The 18748-nt window shown below is 49.0% G+C and overlaps 1 protein-coding gene across 5 annotated transcripts in view; it reads right to left on the reverse strand.

Annotated features, from left to right (window-relative positions):
- LDLRAD4 (low density lipoprotein receptor class A domain containing 4) overlaps nucleotides 1-18748 on the reverse strand; it is a 418309-nt gene that overhangs the window by 207863 nt on the left and 191698 nt on the right. The window lies entirely within an intron of this gene.

The following is an 18748-nucleotide window of genomic DNA, read 5'->3' on the forward strand; positions in this document are numbered from 1 at the left end:
AGTGTTGTTTAGGACATCTGCCATTCTATGAGTCTGCTGTGTATCCCGCTTCACATGTTGGATCATTCTCTCCTTTTTAATTATATCAGTTAGTATTAGCAGACACTAGTCTTGTTTACATGATCTCTTTGACTCTCTTTTTTTTTTTTTTTTTTGACAGGCAGAGTGGATAGTGAGAGAGAGAGACAGAGAGAAAGGTCTTCCTTTTTGCCATTGGTTCACCCTCCAATGGCTGCTGCGGCTGGCGCATTGTGCTGATCCGAAGCCAGGAGCCAGGTGCTTCTCCTGGTCTCCCATGCGGGTGCAGGGCCCAAGGACTTGGGCCATCCTCCACTGCCTTCCTGGGCCACAGCAGAGAGCTGGCCTGGAAGAGGGGCAACCGGGATAGAATCCAGCGCCTGAACCGGGACTAGAACCCAGTGTGCCGGCGCCGCAAGGTGGAGGATTAGCCTGTTAAGCCACAGCGCCGGCCGATCTCTTTGACTCTTAATCAAATATTTCTAACTATAAAGCCCTAAAATTTTAGACAACACAAGATCTATCTTTATCTACATACATCAAAGTGAGATCTATTTTTATTTACATATATCAAAGTGAGGCATTGTCTCAATCCACGTACATTGTTCCTTAATAGTGTAACTTAACTCTGGGAGGGGGAAAGTGAATATTTACTTTTTCAAAGGAAAATTTCACTTTGTTCCATTTTATATTTGGGTTTTAATGTGATTTGTGTTGGATAAATGACTATGGCTCGTCCTTTACCCTTACTCTTGACTTTAAATAGTTGCTACTTTCTCCTAAATGTAAATGAAAGTTTCTGATTTAAAAAAAAATAGATCTATAAATAGGACATTGAAATGTAGATTTAGTATTTTGTGTAAGGAGAGAAAATATTTGTGAAAGATTTAATATTTAAATTCTGAGCACTCTTAAATCATCAGAGCCTTAGTTTTTCTACTCTCAGAATTTAAAATATTTTTTCCAGATAGAGAGGTTGGTAGCTACATTTGGTGCTCTGTAAGTGAAAAATGTTCTTAGTCTTTGCAGTGTAACTATGTGGTAAGGAGCAGTTGTGGTAATGATGTTAGTTGAGAAAACAGCCCTCACTCACCGACACACAAAACCTTTCTAAGCCTCCGCAGTAGATTCTGCGATTGTTCTGGGTAAGCAGGTGCACCAGGCCTTTTCCACACTCACATTCAGCATTTAGTGGGCTCTCTTGTTTCCCCTAGGTTGGAAAGAATTCTGAGACACATTTGAATGATCTTCTTGGGCTGGGTTACATGGTTCCTGGCAGTTGCCTAGGTTTCAGACCTTTGCTTAATGCCAGTTTTAGAAACTAGTGAATTCCGAAATTTGGTAAACAGAACTATTCATTTTAAAGCCAGCTGGAGGGACGGCACTGTTTTGGCGTAGTGGGTAAAGCCGCTGCCCACAGTGCTGGGATCCCATATAGGTGCCATTTTGAGTCCCGGCTGCTCCACTTCTGATCCAGTTTTGTGCTATAGCCTGGGAAAGCAGTAGAAGATGGCCCAAGTCCTTGGGCCCCTGCACCCATGTGAGAGACCAGGAAGAAGGCTTTGGATCGGTGCAACTCCGGCTGTTGAGGCCAACTGGGGAGTGAACCAGCAGATGGAAGACCTCTCTCTCTCTGCCTCTCTTTCTCTCTCTGTGTAACTCTTTCAAATAAATAAATAAATCTTTAGAAAAAAACTGGCTGGAAATGTTGTAATTTCTAAGTTATGCAGAAGTTATTCATTATGTTCCTTTTAAGAATGACAGGGTCAGAACACGGGATTATAACATCTCTCTCAGACTGTGGGGACTAACTTCTTATGGTTAAGTATGAGTCTCCACCAAATATTCAAAGTAACTATTGACTTAAGATCCCAGCACTTTTCTCCCATACATGTGACAGTTGTGCAGATTCAGATGAGGGCAATAAAACCAACTGAACTAAGTTTGAGAACTGAGGGGAAATCTGTACAGCTGATTACTGACAGAACGTTGTTGGTATAGACTTTATAAACAGAAGGCACATTCTCCATGACTTACACGTGCATATCTAAGCAGGAGGCGAACAACCGGCAGTATTTTATCTTTAAAAAGCTTGATTAATATGTGATTTGTAATTCTTCAACTAGAGCTGTATACGGTCACTCTGAGAGTTGGTGGTACAAACGAGGTGCTAGATGGTGTTTGTTAGGATATACCGATGCAACAGCTGCTGTTCACGTAACATTCAGCTCTGCACATGGAGTCGTTCTGTGTGCTTCCGGATTACCAGTGTAGTCTTGATTGTCTAACTATTATTTATCGATTTACAAATAAATGACTTATTAAATGTTTAAAAAAAAAAGAAAGAAAACTGAGCATATGAACTTGAGGACAGTGTCTACAACGGAATGAAGACCCAGAGACCCTGAGAGATGAGGCCGAGATACAGGAACACAAGGAGACTCCAGGACAGCAATGAGACAAGCAGTTTAAAGCCCCATCAGACAAGAAGGATGATCTGGAATAGGCCTGGCAAGAAATCTCAGTGTCTTGGGGCTGAGTAAGACAGAATCAGAGATACATGTGGGCTTCTAGAATCACGTGAGACTTGCAACAGACAGCACTGAGCCAGGGCCCAGAGGCAAGTGCACAGGCAGGCAATGCAGGTGTGTTCGGCAGGTCTGTGCAGCCCCAGTGCAGGGGACAGGGGCACAAGGGGCCTACTTAGGCACCTCAAGTGCCCTCCACAGCCAGGGTTGGGCTGGGAGTTAGAAGAGAACCTGACTGTGGAAGAGACTACAGAAGGAGAAGGGACCCAGCATGTGAGGGCCTCCACGAGGAGCTGAGGTGCCCCTGCCATTCATGTGGGAGACCTGGATTGAGCGCCTGGCTCCTGGCTTTGGCTTCCTGAACACTGTGGGCATTTGGGGAGAGAACTGACAGGTGGAAGCAGGTGTGCTTTCTCTCTCTCTCTCTGTTTATCAAATAAACAAACAAAATGTTTAAAAAAGAAATACTGACAACTCCAGGCCACCATAATGGGGGCATTATTATGCACCTGGAAATATATCAAACCATAAAATCACTGCAAATAGTATATGTTCAAATCAATAAAGAGATGAGTTTGGACCATTGCACCAAGTGGAACAAATCATTTGATTTTTCTTAACACCTTATTCCTACAATGATTTTTGTGTGCATGTGCAGAGCTTGTAAATTATGACAGGTAAACTTGAGAGGGAAGCAATCAATTTATGCAAATATCTTCTTAAAATACTTTTCCCAGCTTTCAGATCTTGGCCAGATTTTGACATGGTCTATTGCTTTGCACTGACACGTGAACTATGGAAGCTTCAGCTACAAGCCATTCCCCGTTCAGAACTGCCTGCCTTCATTTCTCTAATGCAACGACTAATCCGTGTGGCAGTGGAGCACAATGGCGAGGGGTGCGTTGCTCTAAGACTGCCTCGATTTTTTTGTTTGTTTGTTTTGGACAGGCAGAGTTAGACAGTGAGAGAGAGAGACAGAGAGAAAGGTCTCCTTCCGTTGGTTCACCCCCCAAATGGCCGCTACGGCCGGTGCACTTAGCCGATCCGAAGCCAGGAGCCAAGTGCTTCTTCCTGGTCTCCCATGCAGGTGCAGGGACCAAGGACCTGGGCCATCCTCCACTGCCTTCCCAGGCCATAGCAGAGAGCTAGACTGGAAGGGGAGCATCTGGGACAGAATCCGGCGCCCCAACCGGGACTAGAACCCAGGGTACTGGCGCCGCAGGCGGAGGACTAGCCTAGTGAGCCACGGCACTGGCCATCTAAGACTGCCTCAATTTTGTTTTGTTTTGTTTTGCTTTGTTTGAAAAAGATCTTCCTTTTTCCGTTGGTTCACCCCCCAAATGGCCGCTACGGCTGGTGCGCTTAGCTGATCTGAAGCCAGGAGCCAAGTGCTTCCTCCCGGTCTCCCATGCAGGTGCAGGGCCCAAGCACTTGGGCCATCCTCCAATGCCTTCCCGGGCCACAGCAGAGAGCTGGACTAGAAGAGGAGTAACCGGGACAGAATCCTGTGCCCCGACTGGGACTAGAACCCAGGGTGCCGGCACCACAGGCGCAGGATTAGCCAAGTGAGCTGCGGTGCCGCCAGACTGCCTCAATTTTGAAGCACAGCTCCACTAGTTACTAGCTGTGCAATACTGAGCAAGTCACTTAGCCTCTCTGTGTTTCAGCTCCTTAAGCTACAAAAAGATGTGAGAACTAGTACCTTCCTCCTATGACTGCTGTGAGAATTAACTGAAATAAATGAATAGAAAGCACCAGGAATGCTATGGCATAGACAGTTCTATATAAGTGTATGTTATAATTACTGGTATGTTCAACTATGCAAAGGTTTTCCCCTTTATTAAGAGTTTTGTAAGGGGGTTAATCTTGTATTATCCATATCTTCTACCCCTTTGCATTTAGCACAGCTTTTGTTGTTATTGTTACAGTAAAGAATGTTTTTTTAAAGATGTATTTTATTTATTTGAAAGTCAGAGTTACAGAGAGAGGTAGAGACAGAGACAGAGAGAGGTCTGCCATCCACTGGCTCACTCCCCAAATGGTGGCGGCAGCAGGGGCTGAGCTGATCTGAAGTCAGGAGCTTCTTCTGAGTCTCTCACATGGCTGCAGGGGCCCAAAGACTTGGGCCATCCTCTGCTGCTTTCCCAGGTACATTAGCAGGGAGCTGGATCGGAAGTGGAGCAGCCGGGACTTGAAACGGCACCCATATGGGATGCTGGCGCTGCAGGTTGAGGCTTTAACAAACCGCAGAGTCACAGCGCCCGCCCCAGTAAAGAACATTTTTGCAAACAGAAAATAAAAGCCTGCTGGACACGTGAGTGAGTGAATGGATGCCTGTGTTACTGACTGCAGGCACAGATGGTTTAGGGGGGCAGCATCCTGCCAGGAAACCCAGGCGTCGGAGGCAGACAGACCTCCTTGAGCTGTTGTCTAATTAAAACCACTGATCTCTGATGAGGCCTCTTTTCATTATTTGTCCAGGCGGTAGGGATATGATAATGAGCTCTGCTGATCTCATGCATCAAATGAGATAATGGACTCATGGGTGAAGGTGGAACCACAAACCGCTAAAAACCAAGTTACCATTGTCACTGGAAAACCAAACCAGGGCTTCCACAGGTGATCACGCCGGGATAATCCCATTCAGCCCAACTGAGAGAAAGCAAGCACTGAAGGGAACCACGCCGCTGCTACTGTGGCTGGCAAAGCCGGCGGCCACACACATTCCAGTGGAAACTGCACAGAGGCTTCCCAACAGGCCCCCAGCAGGCACCTCTGGGAGGCCATGCCGGGGCCCATTTTACCAAGGAGAGGCTGAGGACGAGGCTCTGCCAGGTCAGGACAGCCAGAGGCCAGGCCCACCTCTGAGGGTCAGGGCTCCAGGCTGCAGTACGGGCTCTGGAAACTCTCAGGACTGCAGAGAAAGTGAGGAGACGGAGCCGGAACACACCGCTGATGCTCCCGCCTCACACGCAGCCTTCGACGGCACTCAGCATCAGCGCCCTAATTCTGTCCTGAAGGGCACCCACGGCACTCAGCATCAGCGCCCTAATTCTGTCCTGAAGGGCACCCACAGCATTGCCTGTCTCAGCTCACAGCCCTGCTTGCCTGGAAACCACCCTCCTGCTCCTACTCCGCCTCCTTTATAGCTCCTTCCATCACCGCAAAGAATCACACCCTCTCACCAGCCCATAGGGGCGCCGGTTCTAGTCCCGGCTGCTCCTCTTCCCATCCAGCTCTCTGCTATGGCCTAAGAAAGCAGTAGAAGATGGCCCAAGTCCTTGGGCCCCTGAACCCACATGGGAGACCAGGAAGAAGCTCCTGTCTCCTGGCTTTGGATTGGTACAGCTCTGGCCGATGCAGCCATCTGAGGAGTGAACCAGTGAATGGAAGACACCTCTCTCTCTCTAGTGAATGGAAGACACCTCTCTCTCTCTCTCTCTCTCTCTCTCTCTCACTTGCTCTATCTCTCTCCCTGCCTCTCTGTAACTCTGTCTTTCAAATAAATGAAATAAATCTTAAAAAAAAAAAGACACTGTTTGGGATGCCTGCATCTTATGTCAGAGTGACTGGTTGCGTTTCAACTCTTTCCTTCCTTCCCTCCCTTCCTTCTTTAAGATTTATTCATCTATTTGAAAGCCACAGCCAGAGACAGAAGGAGAGACAGGGAAAGAGAGAGATCTTCCATCCCCTGGTTTACTCCCCAGGTGGCCACAACAGCAGGGCCTGGGCCAGGCCAAAGTCCGGACCTGGGAGCCTCTTCCAGGTCTCCCACATGGGTGGCAGGAGCTGTCCTCTGCTGCTCTTCCAGGCCATTAGCGAGGCAACTCCTCTTCTTCAGTCCGGCCTCCTGCTCACGTGCATGCTGGGAAGCAACCGATGACGGCTCATGTACTTGGGTCCCTGCCACCCACACAGGAGTCCTGGATTGAGTTCCCAGCTCCAGCTTCAGCTCTGCTCATCCATGCCTGTTGCTGGCATCTGGGGAGTGGAACAGTGGATGGGGGATCTCTCTCCATCTGTCTATGTCTCTCTGCCTTTCAAATAAAATGAATATGAACAAAAGTCTGAAAGACAGAGAGATGGGTAGTAGACTCAAGTGACCTTTCTCTGGTTATTCTTCCCAGCCAGTGGGGTTGGTGCCATCTTCTACTGCTTTCCCAGGCCATAGCATAGAGCTGGATCAGAAGAGAAGCAGCCGGGACTAGAAACGGTGCCCATATAGGACGCCAGCACTTCAGGCCAGGGCGTTAACCTGCTGCGCCACAGCACCAGCCCCATCCGAACAGTGTCTTAAGCACTGCACCAAATGCCCAACCCCTACTACCCATCTGAATAGGCACATGCAAATGACAGATTTTCTCAGGTCATTGAGAGACTGCCTATGTCTGGAAATCTGAGTAATCTCTCCGTAGAAAAGGAAACAATGTTCCAAGAGGAATCACCACCACTGCTGAGACCCCAGGTTCTATCTTTTTCTACTAGAGAGACCTCTGTGCAAGGGATGTCCCCCCACACATCTCTTCTCCAGTTTGAACCACAGGCAGATTTCAGTTATCCATGGTCATAGGTGAAATTAGTAGCGAAGGTGATCCCTTCCAAAACCCTTTACCCAGGCTTTGCAGGGAGTGTGTGGATGTCCCTTTGCACAGAGATGTGGCTGACTCTAGGGAGATGACTTCGCAGTGAATGATGAGGCCACCCTGAGAAGGTCACACTGCCCACAGGCTCCCCCCTGCCAGGACCTCACCCAACACTGCAGATATCAGACAGAGCAAGGACAGGTGTCTGAAAGCCGCCTCCCGCCCGCCCACCTCGCCTCCCCCATGCTGGTCCCCAGGACATAACGAGGCCTTCTGCTTTAATGCACCTCCTGCTGGGCTGCAGGAAACACAGGAACGCAGAAATAAGCAAGAAATGTCACCCGGCGTCAATGGGGACTGCATCGCATTTCCCAGTTAATCACACGATTAGGAAACTGAAACCCGATGCCCCTCAGAGAAACGCAAGTTCCACAGCCTGGCGGGAGCACGCTCAGGAACCAAGTCCCGCCTGCCCTCTGATCTCTCAGTGACAGTGACAATAATGATGTTGGCTCTGCAAGGTACTGAACTGGACGTGCACTGGCACATTTAATCCACTGAGGTGGCTGTCAACGACTCTACCCCACCAAGACAGAAGGAAACCGGCTCCACGAGGCCACAAGACGTGCTGAAAACGACGACACCAGGGACGCTGGAGAGGCTGTCTCAGGTTTGCTCAGCTCCAAGGCCCATCCGCCCGGGAGAAGCCCAAGCTGCTCATCTCCGGATTTCTCTGTGCCTGTCGCAGAACCAGGCCTCAGGGAGGTATCCAGTCTGAATCTGCCGGACGCAGGGCAGCCAACCGTACAGTCCACTCTCGTCTGAGAGAAAACGCGCAGCACACCAGCAGAGCAACACCATCCGCTCATTGCATGACCTTGGACGCGGCTAGAAAAGTGGACACTCTCGCTTAACGATCTGATCCTGGTGAGAGTTTTTCACATGCTAACTGTGTTCCTTCATAGACAGCAGATATACAGGGAGATATTAGGTGCAGCACTTAAGACACCACTCCGGACATCCGCATTCCACAGCTGAGTGCCTGGTTCGAGGCCTGGCTCCTCGATTTTCGATCCAGCTTCCCGCTACTGCATACCCTGGGCGGCCAGCAGATGCCTCATGTGCTCGGTCCCCTACCACCCATGTGGGGGACCCAGGATCCTGGGTCCTGGCTTCAGTCTGGGTCAGCGCTGGCTTTTGCAGGCATTTAGGCATTTTTGCAGGCATTTAGGCATTTGGGGAGTGAACCAGCGGATGAAAAATCTCTCTATATATCTCTGACTTTCAAATAAAACAAAAATAAATAAATAAAAATTACAAAAATATACATATATATTGGAAAAACTTACTAAATAATGCAAATTGTCACACAGCAAACTTTAGGGCGCAGTGAACACTGAGTACCCAGTGTGGGTTAGATGACTGAACACAATTCCCAGATCTCTAAAGACATAATTTCAGTACTCCATCAGAGACACCATCCCTTTTCCCAAGTTACATTTTACTCCGCTGCTTCCTGTAAAAGGCCTTGTGTTCTTGAAAAATGACTGCAAGTTCTCGGTCACAGACCTGAGGCATCTGATGCAGTGTTAACGCACCACACAGGACACCTGGCATCCCCCATCAGAGTGCTTGGATTTGAGCACCGCCTCCACTTCTGATCCAGCTTCTTGCTAACGTGCATCATGGGAAGCAGCAGGTGATGGCTCAGGTACTGGGGCCCCTGCTACACATGTGGGAGACCCACACTGAGTCCCTGGCTTCTGGCTTTGGCCCGGCTCAGCCCGAGCTGTTGCAGCCATTTGGAGAATAAACTAGTAGATGGAAGATCTCTTCCCCAACTCCCCCCAACCTTTCAAAAATTAATCAATTTTTAAAACTCCTTCCTTCACTGCTTAAGTTCTATGGGAAGGAGAGTGCCTTTGCTACAGAAAATGCAAATATATCACTGGGTTCCAGCCTCCCTTGCAGCTACAGTGCAGTCCAGTGACCCCAAGTCCCAAGCTGGTGCACCATCCGGGGCTTGACCTAGAGCTAGAGATATGAGATAGCAAGTGTCACGAGGAGCCCTTGCTACTGGCCGTGTCTGCCATTTGCATGACAAGTCCTGACCGATGCACAGCCTTGACCTGACCCAGCCCTGTCACAAAGGCCACTGTCGCCATCTACCAGAAGGAAACAGCACTTCTGGAAAAGACGAGGGGAGGGACCGATCACGGTCTTTTCCTTCGGTTAGCTCAGTTCCCAGATGACGAAAGCACAAACTGAGGAGTTTCCAGGAGCAAAGCGATCAACCACATGAGGCTGCGTGAATGGGGACATGGAGTGCTCACCTGTTCATTTATGGAGTGCCTATAACTGCTAGAAGCTATTCTGCACACCTGGGATAGAGCAACAGGAAGACAACAGTGAATGCCTTCAAAGTAAACAGATCACCGGTGCACAACCGTAATTACGTAACTGGTTAAGTCTGCCTGCCTGCTAGAATGGAGGTCCATGAAGTCAGGGACCCACCTGTCCTGTCGCTGCTCTCTCCCCGCTTCCTCAGGTACCCAGCCCATCACTGGCACTCACTCAATGTTGCATGCATGGATGTGAGGATGAATAAACTGAGTTTGTTCAAATGGGAACACCATGGTGCATACTATAATAAAGGGCAGAGGCCGAGTCGTGGCCTGGGAGACCACAGTGAGTCACAGTGAGGGAGCAGCGGGCAAATGGAGTCCAAGAATGAGGAAGATGCAGACACTGTTACTGCAGTAACTGAGACAGAGCTGTGCCAGAGATCTGACTACTGGCAAGGAACTAGAAAGCTACCCTGAGCCACACTAACTTAAGAACTTGGCACACTTTTCGGGTAGGGTCTAGGGTCTCCTAATGACAACCAAAACAGAAACATACTGTTCACTGGCTTTTGAAAGCACCTGAAATGCCTGCTCTGGAAGTCAATGCGTCTTCAGGAGACCCATGTGTATGTTTTTTTTAAAAGAAAAAATCAGGTATTGGGGCAGGCACTGTGGTGCAGTGGGTTAACGCTCTGGCCTGAAGCTCCGGCATCCCATATGGGCACCAGTTCTAGTCCTGGCTGCTCCTCTTCCGATCCAGCTTTCTGCTATGGCCTGGGATAGCAGCAGGAGATGGCCCAAGTCCTTAGGCCCTTGTACCCGCATGGGAGACCCAAAAGAAGCTGCTGGGTCCTGGCTTCTGGCTCCTGGCTTCGGATCAGCACAGCTCTGGCGATTGCGGCCATCTGGGGAGTGAACCAGCGGATGGAAAGACCTCTCTCTCTGTCTCTACCACTCTCTCTAACTCTTTCAAATAAATAAAATAAATCTTTAAAAAAATCAGGTATTTTACATGGAAAAAAATCAGGTATTTTAACATACTAGTTGCTATGATTTGAACAAGATTTGCCTCCTGATTTCATGCAGATGTTAAAGCTCAGTTGTAAGTGAATTATACTAAGGTGGAAATAATCCAATTATGCTAATGAGAGGTGGAGCCCAGTGGGAGGTCCTCAGGTCACTGGGAGCATGCTGTCACAAGACAGTTCTTCTGAGAGACTCAGTTATAAAAGCCTGAGTTGGAGCCAGCCTGTGTGTGTGTGCACGTGTGTGCTGGCGTACCATGTGATCCTTCCTCCACCCACACTCTCTCTTACCATGTGATGCTCTCTGCCCCCTGGGGCTCTTCCCACAAGACAAGAATGTCATTACCAGATGATGAACCAATGGGGCTGCCCCATCGTGGACTGTAAGCCTCCAACATAAACCTCTTTCCTCCATAAGTAGCTTGTTTCAGGCATTTCATTATAGTAAACAAAAAATGATGACTACTGTGATAGTCATGTTTTAATCAAGTATTGGACATTTGTTTTGTCAAAACTGGGACATAAGGGGACTAAGGAAGATTTTTCAGCTTTTGAAGGAGTCTGCATGGATTTTCTTGGAGTCGCGCAGTGCATCCTTCTGTGCAGCCGTGAGGCTGTGTCCCACAGGATGTGTCCCACAGCTGGAGGGGCAGCTGCTGTGCTCCACAAGGTCTACTCCTGCGCTGGGAGCTGAGACTCCACTGCCCAGGAGGTACCAGTCATCCATCAAAATCAAGCTAGCCTTCTGGAAATAGAGCTTCCAATAAAAAGGGGAAAAAATGGCTGAACAGTTTGATGAGTTTTTCTAGCATCTGACTTAACTGGCCTCACCTAATCGTTTGTGAGCCTACCACTCAGAAGCACATCTTGTGGGGGCACTTCCAGACAGTACATTTCCGAGTCCAGGAGGAACCTCAGTCTGTAAGTTCAGCCTTCCTGTGTGCTAGTCCTCCATCCACTAATGCAGATTAGGTGTGGCTGTACAAATGACAGCAAAATTGTGTGTCAATTAAAAACCCATAATTTTTTTATTATAACATCATATTCTGAGATAATCTTGGGCTCACAGAAGGAGTTGCAAAAATACTCCAGTTCCTGTGTATCCTTAACATTGCCCCCCCACCCCCACTTAGTGTTAGCATCCGACAGCCACAGTACAATCACAGCAACTAAGAAACTGACGTGGGCGTAACACTACTACCCAGATGACGGGCACTGGACTTCACCAGTTTTTCCCGGTGGCCTGCCTGCCTGCCTGTAAGGCAGATCCAGCGCAGGATCCCACGTGCCTTTAGTTGCTCCACCTCCCTAGTCTCCCGCGTGCTCCGATAGGCCTTTCCTTGTCACTCAGGTCTTTGACCCTGGTGCAAAGTACTGGCCCGGTATTTTGTAGAGTGTCCTTCTGTCTGCGTTAGTGGAGAGCCTTGGGCTTTGATGACACGGTGCCTCGCTGGGGAGGAAAGCTCAGTGCAAAGAACCCCTCTCAGTGCGCCAGGGGCACAGACACAGACTCATCACGGATGACACTGACCTCAGTGTTCAGGTCGACCAGGTTCCTGCACTCTAAGCTATTTGCTATCTGTAACTCATCAACATTTTTATTTGTTGAGCTTCTTAGAGACCATTCAAATACTGTTTCTCTGTAACTGTCACTGACTAATTTTAACACCCAGTAAGAGATCTTCCCTACGGCAATTATTACTAGGTGAGTATTATTACTCATGGTGAGTCTATTTCCCTCAATTATTCTACGCATTAACTGGAATTATTCTGTAAGAGGAGTTTTCCCTTCTCCTCCACGCTAATGCTTTTATTCCTATGAATGGCTCGAGCTGGCCCTAATCCAAGAATGAAAGAGTCCATTAAGAATTAGTTGAGAGAATATTCACACTGCAATACATAATGCAAAAACTTGCATACGTTCTATAACTAAATGATAAAATAGTGGTTGCAGACAGAGACTATTAAGAATGTAAGTTCCATATATGATACAATAGGTTAACAGTTTGACCTATCAATAGCTTCAAGTCTTCCTGTGTGTATTAGCAATAAATAAAAGGCACAGTTATTTAATAATCTATAGGCAGAGTAACCACACATGACGTGAAGAAAAATCATCTCTAGCCAAGGAGAGATCCCTGGAGGGCAATCTAGCACTTTACACCGTGTCCTTGGGGGACTAAAAGTGTTCTCTTCCCTGGGAGGAGAGGCACTGGCCTCTCTCCCCAGTCACTCACCACGGGGCAGGGTCTCAGCTGTACTGTGGAAGGCCCAGTTATAAAGGTGAAGTGGCAAGCAGGCAGTTGTGTGTGGTTTGGAGCAGATGCTGTGGGAAATGCCTGTATCTCACATTCAGGTGTCAAGAACTATGTCCTGGCTCCATTACAGTTCCAGCTTCCTGCTGATGCACACCCTGGGAGGCAGTAATGGTGGCTTCCCGGCCACCCTTGTGGGAGACACAGGTTGAACTCATGGCTCCCTGGCCCAGCCCCAGCCCCTGAAGGTATGAACCAATAGATAGGAGCACTCCCTGTCTATTTATCTGTCTCTCTGCTTCTCAAGTAAATAAAAAATAAATAAACATGACAACAACCTGCAGAACATAGTCCATCATAGGCAGGCAGAATTTCACATCTCTGAACTCTCAGTGCAATGTTCTCAGAAATCTCCTCACACAGATGAATGCAATCATTACTTTCAGTAAGTACAAAAGGTAATCCATATGGTACAGAATCTAGAGAAACTTTATAAAAATAAAAGAAAAGGGAAAATAAAGAAAAGGAAACAGGGGCTGGCATTGTGGTACAGTGGGTTAAGCTGCTGCCTACAATGCTAACATCCCATATGAATGCAGATTCTAGTCCTGGCTGCTTCACTTCCAATCCAGCTCCCTGCTAATGGCCTGGAAGGGCACTGGAAGATGGCTCAAGTAATTGGTCATGACATCCATGTGGGAGACCCAGATGGAGTTCCAGGCTCCTGACTTCAGCCTGGCCCAGCTCCAATTGTTGTAGATATCTGGGGACTGAACCAGCAGATGGAAGACTCTCTCTCTCTCTCTCTCTCTCTCTCTCTCTTTCTCTCTCTCTCTCTCTCCCTCCCTTTCAAGCATATAAATAAACCTTAAAAAAAGAAATCAAAGGAAATAAAAGTGGCTAAAAGGGAGGAACCAGCGTTGTAGCATAGTGGGTTAAGCAGCCTGCAATGCCAGCATCCCATATGGGTGCTGGTTCAAGTCCTGGCTCCTCTACTTCCAATTCAGCTCCGTGATAATGGCCTGGGAAAGCAGCAGAAGATGGCCCAAATACTCAGGCCCCTGCACCCATGTAGGAGACCTGGAAGAAGCTCCCAGCTTTGGCTTGGCCCAGCCCTGGCTATAGTAGCCATCTGGGGAGTGAACAGCAGATGGAAGATCTCTCTCTCTCTCTCTCTCTCTCTCTCTCTCTCTCTCTCCCCCCTCCCTCTCTCCCTCTCTCTCTCTCTCTCTCTCTCTGTGTGTAACTCTGCTTTCAAATCAATCAATCAATCAATCTTACAAGGTTGGAGGGGTGGGGGGAGTACATAGAAAAGAAGCCTGAACTTCACAATCCAGAAGGAGCTGAGAGCGAGCCGTGCACCCTCCAGGGACAGGAGTTCACCCGCTTTACTCTTGCTGTTTCTTTTACTGCGCCACATTCAGTTGCGTCTAAGGTGACAACAATTGGAAGACACCATTTCCTGCGCTGACCAGAAAGGAATGCAAACCGCAAGCAACCTTTGCACCTGATCACCTAGAAGTCACAGGTGGTGAGACCGGGAAGAGGGGCTGCCCCATACTGGAAACTTCTGGTCTCCTACCCTCTCCGTGCTGTAACAGAGCCTTCCCCACGTAACGGTCAACGGCTGTGTGTTTTCATACGCACTGCCAAATTACTCCCAGAAAAGAATGCCCTTGTTTACTCAATTATCGATGCTTACTGAGCCCCTACTCCACGGGATGGGCTAGAATTCTTAGAGTAATGAGCACAGTGGGAACTAGTCTTGATCTCAGGAACTCGGTGGGACAGACCCCCAGGAAAAGAAACTCAAAAACATTACCATCAGAGACTATGGTAAGGAGGAGAAGCCAAAGTCTGCGGGCCCAGCGCCCTGAAGGTACACAGGCTATGCTGGGGCCGCCAACTGGGCTCAGCCCTGCCACTGGGCCAGGCAGTGGCTCTCTGATCCCTGCCCGGTAAAAGTCTTGGATGGACTTCGCTGGCACAAATTACCCCGGGGCATCAGTACCCTCAGGCGACCTGGGTACAGTGAAGCCCTCTAAGGGGATGCCGGGGTGACACTGCGTCTCGTTCACCTTTACAACTGATCATGGTGCCAACGCCAGGCTCTAAGAACACTGGGTACGATGTACTTGTGGCAGTCACACTGTCCTCCCGGGAAAACGACATTTCCCTGTAAGCCAGATCACGCGCATGTCTCTAGGAAGAAACAGAATTGAAGATCTGCGATCACAGGCGGACGGGCCTCTCTGCGTGGTGACACCGGGCGGGCACGCGTGCTAACGTGTGCCTTCACCACAAGGGTCAGAAGGCAAAGCCTGAATCCTGTTCTCTCACACCCCGCCCCTCACCCACCGTGGACTGGGCTCCTGGTTGTCTCCTGCAGCCCGTCAGAGTGTGTTCAGTGTGTTCACGAAAGGGCAGAGGCCAGCAGCCCTGGCCTTAACTCACCATTAACAAAGTCATTTTATTTTATTGATGAATCCGTGTCTGGGCTCTAAAGGTCAAGAACTCCAATTCACCTCCATTAACGACACCACCCCACCCCGAACCCTGCCGATCATATTCCTGCTCCACAGATGGTCGGCCCCTGCAAGCAGGTGGGGCTCCCTCATCCACTGCACTAGGGGACCACTAACCTGAGCTCCCGCTGGCGGGAGACAGCGCCGGCCCCTCCCAGCACCCGCACACACTGCCTGCTGCGTGGCTGGCTCTGCCTCTCACTCCGCCCACCCCCAAGCCCGTCTGGCTTGCAGATGCAGGCGGAATGATTAAGCACATCTGAGAACTCTGGAGCAGGCTTGTTCAGCGTGAAGGGGAAGCATCGTCCCCAGTGAGCAAAACCGTCCTCCATCCCCGACAGTAACAGGCAAAGGAGAATGTGTCTTCTTTACTGTGTTGTCTGTGGTTCTGCGTGATGCCAGCCCCTCTCCTTCTCTGGAACAAGGACAGTGCTTACGTAGCATTGCTCACGTCCCTTCTCAGTCAGTGCAGCTCCCAGCTTCTTGCCTCTAGGTCACGATCACTGCCGGGAAGCCAAGCGACTTTCCAAAAGCAGCAGCCGGTACCCTGGCACCGCTATCCCCACTGAGACGTGAGACTGCCACCTGCTGAAGGTGCCAAGGTCACCTCCCCTGGGGGCTGGTTAGCAAGAGTCCAGGACAGGGCTATGTGGAAGTCCCAGGCACACCTCTCTGAGGGTACGTGGGGCCACAGCTCGGCTAGACCACGGCACAAGATTGCTGCAAAACTACAGGTGACTTCATCAGCCACAAAGAAACGTGAGAAGTCACACAGCGAGAAGTGCCACAAAACCTTTTCTCAGCCCAAGGAAAAGGACTTAGGCGAGGAACTGCCTCTCACCAGGAAGCAGGAAGGGTCCCAGAGCCCTGTGCTCTCGTCCGCATACCCGCCTCATTCACAGGGCTCCCAGGGCAGCGCACGCAGCGCACGGGAACCTGCCAAACAGCGAAACCCTTCGAATGGCAGACATACGCTCTCTCACATCCAAATTCATTTTTGGGCCCATGATACTGACAGGTGAGATAGGAAAAAAAGTCTTATGGCTGAGATAAAATTATTCTGACAGTTTTTGCTCTTAAAAATGGTAGCAATGAACTTGCTAGTTTGCTTCCTCCCTTCTGAACATGGTGTTTGGAGATCACGCACACTGGTTAAGGGTGTAACTTTGGTGTCAGATAACCTGGTACAAATCCCTAACCTGCTTCAAACAAGCTGTGCTGCGTTGTCTCTGTCAGCTGTCGTTTTTGACGTGTGAGATGGGTTTAAAGCTCACCTCTTAAAGTTGTGAAGATTAAACCAAAAATGCTGAAGTGCTTGGAACAGTGACCGACCCATGGAACATAAATCACTGAATGGCAGCGAACGATACTGTATGCGTTCACTATTCTTGCCAGCTGTTCGTGAGAAAACAAATCTGAAGCTTTGCTTGGGACATCCATGGCTTTTCCCATGGCATCCAGTACGATGCAGAAACTTAGAGAGGCCGCTCGTCCCGTCTGCCGTCAGATCAGCGGCTCCTCATTAGGTTTTTGCTCACACTGCATTTTTCTTTCACGACTCAAACAACCTACACGTTTTGTGATTTCAGTTCCTCTGCACGTGTTTCTCAAGTATCATAAACAACTGATATGGAGAGATCCTGAATTTTCATAACATGCACTGAAAATAGCAACCAGCGCATACTTGTTCGGGGCAGGAGGCTGCAGAATGTTGCTTAGCAGTAGCTCACGTGCACAGAATCAGGAGTTCTCCCTTTCTGTAAGTTAAATGTGGGTCGTGTCTGCTCAGCTCAGGCTGTGATGAGCACAAGGCCTGGCACAGAGGACGCACCAGGGAACCCGGCAGTGCCGATGTGTGATGGTTGTACAATGGCATGCTGCGTTGTGGATGCATGAAGCCCAGGCCAAGTTCACGGCACCCTCTCCTGCCCAGCACACCCTGCACACAGCTGGACACCTGTTTCAGTGCAAATGTGGAAATGGCAAAGCTACCACAGGAAAGGGTGGCCTGGGAAGCCATACACTCTCTGACCAGCTGGGTCAAGTTCAGGGTGTCAACTACACATCAAAGCCAGGGCTCCAGGCTCCAAGGCCCCTTGATAACCTGTAACATTCATCCAAAAAAAAAAAAAAATAGAGGGAATGAAAACACTAGCCTCTTACTAAAATACACTTAGAAGGAGAAGGAGAAGTCACTCCCTAAGCCACACCACCCTGGAGGGGTCAGGCACCGGAAATCATCTCACTGGCTCAGCTCAGGGCAGCTCATTGCCCTTGGACATCACCCTCCTTCACCTGTGACAGTGTGTCTGCTTCTCTGGCACAGGGCGCGTGAGTGTCCTGCTCTCATTCATCCCTGCATCTTCTTCCAGCCCCTTGCCACTTGCCAATCATCCTGGGTTTTGTGGACCATAGGGAAAAGAAAACTACTACAGGGCCACAGACTCAAGCCCTTGTTTTAGAGGAAAAACACACTAGGGCCACTTTTAATTGTGTGCTTGCTCCAAGGTCCTATAAAGACACATGGGCCCATGAGGTCTCAGCAAAGCAGCCAGACACCTGCTGCTGGAGGCCAGGGGCACGTCATCACATCATCGGGGTCACCATCAGCAGGGGTCTCACAGACCATTCTACCTCCTGGTCTCACAGAGACACTGAGGGACAGAGCGGTGAACGAACTCAGCCAGGCTTACACAGCCGTATAGAACAACCTCACTGTCCTTCCCTCCCAAAGCCAGCGGACGGCTTTTACTTTCTGCTCTCAGATGCACTCTTTTAGTGAGACATCACAGGGCAATAGTGAATCACAGTTCCAGCACATTAAATATATCCAATGACACCAGAGGTGCACAGACTGAACATGTGCAATCGATCTGCTCACCACAAAAGTATGAACAATTGTGACTGACCTATGCGTTTTATAAAACTTTTTTTACTTAAAAAAGAAAAGCTGAGGGCCAGCACTGTGGTGTAGCAGGTTAAGCTGCCACCTGTTATGCCAGCAATTCTGATCCAGCTCCCTGCAAATGTGCCCGAGAAAGCAGCAGCAGATGGTCCAAGTGCTTGGGCCCCTGCACCCACATGGGAGACCCAGATGGAGTTCCTGGCTCCTGCCTTCCACCTGGCCCAGCCCCAGCCATTTCAGCCATTTAGGGAGTGAATCTGCAGATGGAAGATCTCTCTCTCTCTCTCTCTCTTTCTCTCTCTCTCTGTAACTCTGCCTTTCAAATAAATAAATAAATCTTTTTTTAAAAAATCTAGAAGAAACAGATAAGGAAGTACAGACAGTAAACTCGCTTCTAATGCCATTACATCCATCAACACAGTCTTGGTTGTTTGAGTATTAAACAAAGGATCATTTTCTTCGTATTCTCTTACGACCTACTTTGTTCCATTTTAAAATTAAAGCACTTCTCAAGGTCAGGAAATACTTTTCTCAAAGAACCACTTTAATGGCTACAGCAAGTGT

The sequence above is a fragment of the Lepus europaeus genome, chromosome 9, assembly GCF_033115175.1.
Source record: "Lepus europaeus isolate LE1 chromosome 9, mLepTim1.pri, whole genome shotgun sequence".
NCBI lineage: Eukaryota > Metazoa > Chordata > Mammalia > Lagomorpha > Leporidae > Lepus > Lepus europaeus.